At 51.0% G+C, this 11,090-nt stretch overlaps 1 long non-coding RNA gene across 4 annotated transcripts in view; it reads right to left on the reverse strand.

Moving 5' to 3' along the window:
* Positions 1–11,090, reverse strand: part of LOC148221452 (uncharacterized) — a 44,631-nt gene that overhangs the window by 25,049 nt on the left and 8,492 nt on the right. Inside the window, exon 3 of one of the 4 annotated variants that reach the window (XR_015808051.1) lies at positions 6,242–6,686. The exons of the other annotated variants lie outside the window; for them this stretch is intronic. This is a non-coding gene — a long non-coding RNA (uncharacterized LOC148221452). Of the gene's footprint in view, positions 1–6,241; positions 6,687–11,090 lie in introns of those variants that run through there. 4 annotated transcript variants of the gene reach the window in all.

Below are 11,090 nucleotides of genomic sequence, written 5' to 3' on the forward strand. Positions count from 1 at the left end.
TTCAAAAGAAAACTGAAACAAGACAGAACTGGCCTATATTAATCTCAATGAGTTCTCAGCACAAACGAATGCAAAGAGCATATTTCCATATGGGGGCAGTTTCATCAGCTGACAGAGATGAGCTGAGTAACTCAGTCTGTTCTTCACTATGGATGTGGCAGCTATTTTAAATATTTGGGAGTTCAGAGTTATCTGCTCCTGCACCATTGTTTAAATTGATTTGTAGTGGTCCTTCATTGACCTTGCTGAATAAAGCTCAAAGAAAATAAAAATGTCAGACCCTCATCAGAAGATCTGGAACAACATCAGCCAGCTGTGAGCATCATCTACCCCAGCACCTGGAGCAAAGCTGGGTCTGCATCTTTCCTAGATTGTCACCTAGATTGGGGACATCACCACTCCCACACTGGAGTCCATGCTGCACCTCTTGGGCTTGCACCCAGGACAAACAGCCAATGTGGAACCCTCCTGGGACCCTGGCTCTTCCCCTTCATCCCCCACTCATCATTCTGTGAGAGCTCCACCCTGTGCTGCTCTATCCAGGGCTGATCTGCCCGTGAATCCCTGCCTCAATTGCCATCCTCCTTCCTCTGGGATTCCATCTGGAGATATTCCCTACCCCAGTTTTAAACTCTGCCTTTGTGGCCATGTGCCACAAATGTTCCAGCTGAAGTGACTATTTCAGCCTCCACGAGAACACTCTGTCTTCACAAACTTGTACCTTTTCCCAAAATTCTCCTCTTGGAATGAATCTGCTTTATGGAAAGTTGGAGGGAAATCAATCTGGCCACATTTGCATTAGGAGAGAAGAGGAAAATCGTACTATTTTCCTACCTTGGAAAAACCCCCAAACCCCTACATGAGAGATCCAACCTCAGTGACTCTGGTTCTGTGACTCTTCAGCCAGTGCAGGGAGCTCCTCAATCCTAACACTGCATCCCACCCAAACCTCTGCAGAGGAGCAGCACAGGATGGAGAGCAGGGAGAGCAGACGTGGATCTATCAGGATCCATGAAGGGGATCTATCAGGAGAAGAAAAGAAACTGTTGAGCAGACAAACCTTTAGAGGCCCAGGTGGAGCAGATTCCTTCCTGTTCCATATTCCCATAGTTCTGCCATCAGTGAACTCACTACTCTTCCTGGAATAGTCCACAGGGTTTAAAGGATTGGATGTTCTGCCTGGTTAAGCATTCTCCCAGCAAACCAGATACAAACACAACAACCCCAAAGGGCAGAGGGAAGAAGGCAGGGAGGGATTCAGAGCAGCTTCCAGTGCTGGGCTGTGGTGTGTGGAGGTGGAGGGGGATTCAAAGGAACCCCCACGGGAACAAGGCTCCAGCTGTCCCTCCCTCATGGGTGGCTTGGGATCTAAACTAACACTGGTGTGCTCACCCAGCAGAGCTCACCTCGGAGTCTGTCACAACAAAGCACAATTTTGCTTCAGCTAAAACCGGTTTCTAATTGGCTAAAACCAAAGGAAACTTGGTCCCCTGTTGAATGAAAGGATCTGTTCAGACACTTTCATCACTCAAAGTGTTTTTGAGCCACACAATGGTTTATGTGACTGGGTTTCATCAGCTCAACACAGTTCAAAACCTTCTGGGTTGGAAAAAAATGGTTCACAAAAATGTGATGCTCCAGCAGCAGTAAACACAGACCTGCCAAATTACTGCAGCTTAATGAGTTCCCTCTCATCAGCTGAGCTGGCCTTGTGTGTACCCTCTTTGAAGTCAAATGTACTCATGTAAGCACCCTAAGAGGCTTTAGGAAGGGATTCCTGTTTGGGCACAGGTTCACAATGGCTGGTGCTGGCATTGTCAAGAATTAGGTGGTTGCTTTGCTAATATTTTCCTCCTGTCCTTGCCTCCAGTTGAGTCTCTGCTTCATAGCCTAGCTCTAAACAACATCCCTGAGCTTTTATCTGCAGGTGACAAACAGAGGCATACAAACTGGATTGGCAGGAATACAAAGAAAGCTTTCATCTCATCACTGCACGAGGCACTTACAGGAACTTCTCAAGGAAAAAAGAGATTATGCATCAACATTGTGAGCATAAAGACAATTTAAAAGGGATGTTAAGAAACTTCATGTCAGGGAAATATAGAACATCTGCAAACAGACGAGTATTCAGTAATAAGCTACGTCAATGATCTGGGAGGAAAGAGGCTGTTTTCCTGCAGTGACAAGCCCAGAGAACATCCCAAAGGGGATTTGAACACGTAAAGTGCTCCTCGTGGTCAGAAAACTCAGCTGGCTGCGTGCTGCACTTGGGGTTGTTGGGCTGGGCCGGCTTCACCTGCTCCAAGCTCTTTGCTCCTGTCTGCCACATCTCACACCTGAGGCAGGTGTGCAGGTCTGACCCAAGGCTGGTACAGGGAATGCTGGAAGATTTCTGGGCTTCCCACACACCCACACACTCACACCCACCCACACACCCACCCCAACACAGTTTCGTGGTAGTTTATGGTATTTTGGCACCTGCTTTGGCAGGACTGGGGTGACAGAAGCAGCAGGGCTGTTGCAGGCTGTCCTGTGGTCCCTTCGGTGTGAGTGACTCTGCAGGAATGCACAGAGTGACTGTGATTATTGTAATAATCCAGGAGGACAAGAAAGACTCACCTACTAAAGAACAAGCTGGTTTAGCTGGTTATTAGTCCACTAATTAGTGGATAACTAATGGCAATGCATGTTTGCTCCCAGCTGCCAGCAAACACTGCCTGCACTTGGCCTCTGATGCCGTGGAGGTGCATCCACCCTGGGAGCGCTGAGCTGAATCCATGTGCCAGCACAAACACTGCCAGAGCTGCCAGGGTGACAGGGGGTCTGGGTTTCCCTGGCTGGCTTCACCTTTCCAGGGCTCTGTGCTCCTGCCTGTGCCAGCTGGATGCAGCCTGGGAGCCAGCTGGATGCAGCACGGCGCCAGCTGGTGGGGCTGCCACCTTCTCTGGGATGTGGCTCTGAGTCTGCTGCCTTCTGCTGCACCAACAGCTGCCAAAGAGATGGCTCAGAGGGTCACTGTGGTCCAGGGTGTCACACCTTGGGACATCCTGACACGAGCCATCCCCACTGCCCAAGGCATTTTGCTGATATCTTCACTGAGCAATTCCAAAAAGTCCTCCCTGGGGAACTCAGCCAACTGCCTGCTGCTTTTGTCCTATAATCTGTGATACACTTGTTCAAGCACCTCCCTGCTCCTGCACTGTGCCTGGATGCCAGCCTGGACAGGCTGTCCTGACCTTCTCCAGCTGCTGTCTTAACTCAGGGCAGCATCAGTGTCCTGAGAAATGAGAACCTGGGCAGGCTGGTGGATTTGGACCTGTGCTGTGTGCAGGGTTCTGCCTCTCGAGCTCAGTGCCAGCAGGTTGGCACTGCCATGGCTCCTCTGGCTTTAAGATGAAATCATGCAAGCTTTAGGCCTCAGCACGGTCTGGAGCCTGTCCCACCAAATGTCCCTCTGCACACCCAAGGAAGGCAATGAAGTCCAAGGAATACACTGCTCTTTGAGAGTCCTTTTGGAAGTGACAACCCAGGGCTCAGTTAGGGCTCCTGCCAGGCACAGCCTCAGAGCTCTGCGATGGGCATCCACCACAGGATCCCAAAATCCACTCTGCAATCCAGGTGCTACATTTCAAGCACTGGTTGTTGTCATGAGATCTCCTGAGCAGTGCATGCCCTTTTTCTGCAGTGGCTCTGAGAGAAGCCCTGCCACCTCCAGCCACTTGTCACTCCCTGTTTGTCCCTTCCCCTCTGACAGAGGGAAATGTCTTAGCTCCTTTCCCTGCAGTGGATTTGGGAGTGATCCCAGTGCCCCTGCATCCAGCAGGGCTGGCTGATGAGCAGGAACAAGTAGCTGGGGAAGTGGCCACATTTTTTGCTTCTTTGGCCATTTGAAAGTGAGCTCCCACTGTGCCAGGAGGACAGGGAGAACTGCAGGAGCAACAGGAGGGGCCACAAAAAGCAGCTGAGCACAGGCACTCCTGCACTCAGCTCAGCAGAGTGCAAGGTTTCAACTGAAATGATTTAAACTTCAGTGGGCAGGAAGAGTGGGAATTGTGACTTGCAGCAGATGCCTGGTGCTGTTCTGAGCACCTGGATGTTTGGCAGAGATTCCTCCCCAGCACCCCACCAGCAGCAGGGCTCCTGTGAGTGGCTGTGTTGGGCACAGCCTGTGCAGGGACACGGGCACAGTGTCTGCCATGGGCTGAGTCACCTCCTGAGACCATCCCCAGGCCCTGCTGCTTCTCCACTTGCCCATCACTGCTTGTCAAACCCAGCCATTTCCCCCAGATCTGATTTTTATCTCAAGGGATGCCTTCCAACGAGCTCAGAACCAATCTGCTCTGGGCCCAGGCTGGTTTGTGCCTTCCCAAGGCTCCCCAGGAAGGCAGGAACTGTCTGTGTGTCCTGCCAGGGATGGCTGTGTGGCCCCAGACACCTGTCCCCATGCAGGTGAGACGGAGCTGGGCTGCAGGAGGGAGGGAGGGAGGGAAGGGTGCTTAGCACACAGTGGCAAAGCTGCACCTCTCTCCTCACATGGCACCTGTGCTGCTGGCCTGGGGGTGAGCCCTGGGACACCTCCAGGCTCCTCTGGGGACCTGGGGCAGGTAAAGGAGGAGGAGGAGGATATACAGAACACAGTACCCAGGAACCTTTGTGTGCTGGGTCTGCAAAGGGCTTTACTGACTTCTGCTCACCTGGGGAGCACCTTCTACCTGCAAATATCCCCTTGAAGCAACTATTTGTCTGCATGGGAGCCCAGACAGCTGGAAAGTCTTTTATGGACCTGCTGGTCACTACTACTGACCACAGGCATCCAGTTTGGAGAAGTCCTCTCTCTGCTTGGAGAAATTCCACCCAAGATAGTTACACACACGTAGCACTGAATGCACACAGCTCTTGCCCTGTGTTTATTCTTTGGGGCTCTTTCTGTCTAGCCTGAACGAGACAGGTAAATCACAGAATCATTTAGGTTGGAAGGGAGCTTTAAGGTCATCAAATCCAACTGTCAATCCAGCACTGCCACGGTCACCACTAACCCATGTCACCAGGTGTCACCTCCACACATTTTGTGAACACATCCAGGGATGGTGACTCCAGCACTGCCCTGAGCAGCCTGTGCCAATACCTGACCACCCACTACTGAAGAAATTTTCCCTGATTCCCCACCTAAGCCTCCCTGGTGCAACCCAAGGCCGTTTCCCCTTGTCCTGTCACTGGTTACTTGGGAGAAGAGCCTGGCTTCCCCCAGCTGCCCCCTCCTGTCAGAGAGTGGTGGGGAGTGAGAAAATTCTCCTTTTCTGCAGGCTGAGCCCCCCCCAGCTCCCTCAGCTGTTCCTCATCAGCCTTAAGTACATGGTCCTTCCTGCCATCAACTGCTTCGCCAAGTTTTCACTGAATTTCTCTTTAATGACTGCAGCTTTGTCATTTCGGGGATGTTCCGGCAATAAGATATGACAAGGTGTGAATTATAGGACAATAATTCATGCCTGGAGCAGTGTCAGGCACAAGGCTGGGAGCTGAGGGCTGTCCATGCAGCTCAGTGTGAATTATTGCACCATAATTCACACCATGAGGACACTCTAGGGGACTAGCCAGAGACTATCCACACCAAAAAAAAAGAGTTAAAACTCTTCATTTTAGCTTGCTGGATTAGAGGGGACAATGTACTCTCTACATTCCTTTTGGAATGGACCACGGGGTCCATCCCTGTGTTTTCTTTGCTCTTTGAGTCAAATGAGACAGAAAAGGCCCAGCTGAACGTGGAAGGGCTGAGGAGCTTTGGGAGCCACCAGCTGCAGGCACAACAGCTGGCACCTACCTGCTCCTCCTCCCCTTCCCTGCTTCCAGTACCCTACACCTGATCCTAAAGCATTCAGGAGCCAGCACAAAGCAGGGATCCCTTCTCTTGGAGGGCACAGAGGGCCCAGGCTGGAGGGTGGCACACGAAGTGGCACCTGGAGCTGTCCCAGCATGGAGCTGTGCTGAGCTCTGTCTGCTGCTGAGCCTGAGCACAACCTCCCCTCCTGCAGGCAGGAACACCCTGAGCACTGAGCACAGGGGAAAAGAGTTCCAGCAGCACAAGGGACAGCCCAAAACTGCCCCTGCCTGAGGCTGCTGGGCTGCTTCTGCCCTTCCACTGCCTTTGGTGGCCAGTCAGGTCCAGGGGAGAGTTCTGAAAAAGACTTTGCTGAACATTTTAAAGGCTGGGATTGCAGTTTACATGCAGGCAGTCCACAGAAAGTCACACTTTTGAAATCTTTAATTATTTTTTTTTTAACCTGAAAAAACAGCCCCCAGTGATAGTCATCCCTTCCTAGAAAGCTGCTACGGTTCGAAAATAAACCAGATGATTCTCCAGGGCTCTGTGGGAAGTGATCTGCCTCCAGGAACCCCCCAAACAACTCTGTTTTGCAGTAAACATGCTCCAGCCTGCCCCTGTTTTGGGGCTTCAAAGACAGATGCCCTGAAATCTCTTCCCAGGTTTTTTCTGTTGAACAAGGAGGCAAATCCTCACCCTGCATTAAGGGCTTCTCTCCATGAAGGGGTGTCTCCAATCCCTTGTGTGCAGTGAAAGACCTGGCAGAGGCCAGAGGAAGAGGAAGCTCCCTTCATCCCAGAGCTGGCCACCTCAGGGACCCGGGCACTGGGTGATTCAGGGCTGGCTGCTGACTTCAGTGGACCTAAGGCTAAAGATAATTTAAGGTTATCCAGAGCAAATTCCAAGGCATTATTCGGGCTTCAGTTGCCCAGTCAGTACAGATCTCATTTTGAAATGTCTCCAGGTTAATTGATTGCTGTTTCAGACAGCTATTGATTTTCAGATAATTATTCTAATTATTTGCCATCCAGCTAGCTTTCTCTCCCTCTCCTCAGGCAGTCTGAAAACATTTCCTTGCAGAGTCCTACACAAGAGGCAGATTTTTAGTGTTTGCACTGGGAGGTGGGGAACTGAGGCAGGACAAGGCTGGATGAGACCCTGCCTCCTCCTCTGCCCCTGGGAGGGACATGGGACCCTCCAGGATGTCCAGTCCCTGCCCCAGGGCTGCCAGGGGGTCACAGTTCATGACAGCTCTGCAAGGTGAGCCTTGAGGGGAACTTTCTGGAATCTGGAGGGCCCAAAAGAGCTCAGCTGCTCCTCAGGGCTCCCATGTCCCTGTCCACACTGGCACAGAGAACTCCAGATGAATCCCATCCTTCAGGACTGCAGGAGGCAGCAGCTCTGCTCCAGCCCTGCTGCTGACACCAAAGGACTCCCTGTGGAACTGAGTGCTACAGATTTATTCACCATTTCTCTTGCAGTGCCATTCAAATGTGCCAAACAGGACCAGGAGTTCTTTCCCAGGGTCTGCACAGATAGAAGATACAATCTGAAAAGACTGAATTCAGTCTATTTTCAGCCTAAAACCAACCAAGAGGAAATAAAATAGGACAGAAATATAATGACAATGTTGATTTAAGAGTCAGTTGAATTTAATAAACTTGACTTTTTAAATCACCAATTTTCATTACACTCCTCAAAATTCTGAATTACTCTGATTGATCAAAAATATTTCAAAATATCATTTTAACTTAAAAAATTGAATGGGCTGGATGGGATGGGATGGGATTCCCTACATTATTCCAGTGGGGACACTGTATCTGCTCACCTGGAATTGCAGAGGGAGGGGGATGGATAAGCTGGATAGCCTTAGGAGGGGCTGGAGGATCTTAGTAAAAAGAAATTCAGGAGACCATGAGTTTGTGAAGCAAGACAGGGAGGGACATAAAGAGAAGGAATAGCTGGGATATCTCATCTGGCCATAAAGGACAGAAGGACAGACACTGAGATGGAGGGCAGCTGAGAAGGCTGGCAGGTGACACCAAGCTGAGGGGGCAGTGACACACCTGAAGGATGGGATGTCACACAGAGGGACCTGGACAAGCTCAAGAAGTTTCCCATGGGAATGTCAGGAGGTCTGACCAGACCAAGGGCAGGGGCTGCATCTGGGTCAGGGCAATCCCAGCCAGAACTCCCTGGGAGCAGCTCTGGGACAAGGACCTGGGGGTTCCTGTGGGGGAAAGCTGGACGTGCCCTGGCTGTGTGTGCTGGGCTGATCCCCCAGACTCTGCCCCTGTGCTCAGGTGAGACCCCACCTGCAGAGCTGCCCCAGCCCTGGGGCTCAGCACAGGGAGGACCTGGAGCTGCTGGAGAGATCCAGAGGAGCCCATGGAGCTGCTTCAAGGGCTGGAGCCCCTGTGCTGGGGTGCTCACCTGGAGAGGAGAAGGATCCAGGGAGAGCTCAGAGCCCCTGCCAGGGCCTGAAGGGGGCTTGTGAAAAGGAGGGAGAGGGACTTTTTACATGAGCACATAGTGATAGGAAAAGGGGTGGCAGTTCTAAACCAAAAGAGGAAAAACTTAGAAAAGAAGTTAGGAGGAAACTCATCCCTGGCAGGGTGGGCAGGCCCTGGCACAGGGTGCCCAGAGCAGCTGTGGCTGCCCCTGGATCCCTGGCAGTGCCCAAGGCCAGGTTGGACATTGGGGCTTGGAGCAGCCTGGGACAGTGGGAGGTGTCCCTGCCCATGGGATGAGCTTTCAGGTCCCTTCCATGCCCAGCCATCCCATGACAGAGATGAAGTGACATTTCTCTCTATTTCCTGCATTTCTTTACTGCAGGGTGGCAGCTGGCACAGTGGGGAGAGGTTCTTTGTGCCACCACACCCCAAGCTGGTGCCCAAAGAAACTCCTTTTCTGCAGGACAGTGCTGTGGGAGGTGACTGCTGGAGACCTCCTGCAGGCAGTAATAAAACATCAGTGGCATCTCTAAAAATTATCTATGATAATTTTCTAACACAAAAGAGATGGCACCTAACGTGAGGTAATTCTATTTTAGATCTTATTATGATGGATAAAGATGAATTGATCACTGAACTAGAAATTGGTGGTTGCCTGGAGACCGGTGATCATGACCTGATTACATTAATTATGGGATAATAAAAGACAGTTCCAACCAGTAACATATACCTGGTGCTTCTCCCTGGATGTGTGAGGCTGAAAGTGGTGAGGGAAACTCACTGGGAAGAAAAATAAACATGTACATAAATGAGTGAAAAATAAAAAGTTCCCACTATGAGTTCCCAACCTGGCTAAAAAGTTCTATTTGTGCAATTATTTTTGAAGAATGGTGTTTGATTTTGAGATCTCTCTGGGTGAAAATGAAAGCAGCAATTAGAAAAAGAATCAGTGTATAAAGAATAGGGGGGGGGATGGAAAAACTAGTAATCAGGATAATTTAACATTTCTGAGTGGTAGGAAATTGATAAGAGAAGCCAAATGCATTAAAGAAAAGTCTGGCTGATGAGTTATAGGTACTAAGAGCTGTTATTATCAACAAGAAAAAGAACCCTAATTGTGGTCCCTGCTTCTACTTGAAAAAGATGATAAAAATGATAAAATTAGATAGTAAAATTAATAACAGTGTCACCGAGAGGATCCAAAAATGTCAGAATGTCATTATCTTGGTCAAGCGGCTCATAAACTCCTCGGGGCAATGGAGGAAGCTTAAATTTAGAGACTCTCCGAGAGACTTTTTCCTCTGAGGGCTTGCACTGCAGCAAATGGTCCATTGCATAGTGCAAGGGCTTGCTGAAATCCAGCATTTCCCCCCCTTGGGGCACGGGGCTGACCCAGGCCACAGATTGCCCTTGTTCTGAGCCTCTCCTCCATCACCGTGCTCACTGTGTTTAAAAATAATGTCTTTCCAAATGATGGCCAACTGCCCTTGCTTGCTCTGTGTAGATCTTATCTGGGGACAGCTGCTGGTTCATGGCCTGCTGCTGCAGAACACTGGGGGAAAAGCAGTCAAAACCATGATTATTTTTAATTGGAACCTGAGATTATTTGTATAACCACCATGATGGGAAGAGCTGGAGCCCTGGCAGCCTCTGGCACATTTATCCTTGCAGGCAGCGATGAAGAGAGAATGGGATCAGCTCACGGGCAGAATGTAGGGTTTGTCTCCAGGGATGATGGTCCTGCTGTGTCACCAGCACCTCTGTGGCCATGTCCAAGTGTCACCTGAGCTTGGGAGGAGTTTTTCCACCCTGTACTCACCCCCAGGATGCTGCAGCCATGGAGAGTGGCCTCGTCCCTGAGCTCCAAGCCCCAGGAGAAGACAGGTCAGCACCCAGGTGAGGCAGTGACAGGGCTCAGAGCCTCTCCAGGGGATGGAATGCTGTTCCTACACAGGCCTGGCATGACACAACAGCCCCTGCAGCTCACAAAGTGCCTGCAATTGTATTGTAAGCCCACAACTGACACTGTCCCATAATGGTGCTGCAAAATGGATGAAGGTGGATCCTGCACCCACAGCCAGCCACAAAACCCCCTTTGAGTTAAATCTTTACTCCTGTCTTACTTATTTGCATTTCACAGTATCAGGAGGTCCCCTTGGGGACTTTGCCAGCCTTGGCACAAATTAGATGCTCCAGGTCTCAAAGAGCTTCCAGTGTCTCCAGCAAGCGGAAAAGGAGGAAAGGCCCCTCTGCCCCAGCCTGGAGCTTTGCACTGGGGCTGATGTGACCCAAGTGCAGAACTTGGCACTTTGCCTTGCTGAACCTCCTACAGCTGGTCCCATCCCATCCCATCCCATCCCATCCCATCCCATCCCATCCCATCCCATCCCATCCATCCAGCCCACCCAGATCCCTCATAGTGCTGCAGAGCTGGGAAAGGCCCCATCCCTCAGGTGCCCCAGGCCCAGAGTCAAGGGGTGCCAAACTCAGCATTCAGAATATGAGAGAATCACAGAATCATGGAATGGTTCAGGTGAGAAAGAACCTGAAAGACATCTTGTTCTACTCTCCTTCCATGGGCAGGGACACCTCCCACTGTCCCAGGCTGCTCCAAGCCCCAATGTCCAACCTGGCCTTGGACACTGCCAGGGATCCAGGGGCAGCCACAGCTGCTCTGGGCACCCTGTGCCAGGGCCTGCCCACCCTGCCAGGGAACAATTCCTTCCCAATATCCCATCCAGCCCTGTCCTCTGGCAGTGGGAGCCATTCCCTGTGTCCTGTCCCTCCATCCCTTGTCCCCAGTCCCTCTCCAGCTCTCC

This window comes from Sturnus vulgaris, chromosome 22 (assembly GCF_052056855.1).
Source record: "Sturnus vulgaris isolate bStuVul1 chromosome 22, bStuVul1.hap1, whole genome shotgun sequence".
Lineage (NCBI taxonomy): Eukaryota > Metazoa > Chordata > Aves > Passeriformes > Sturnidae > Sturnus > Sturnus vulgaris.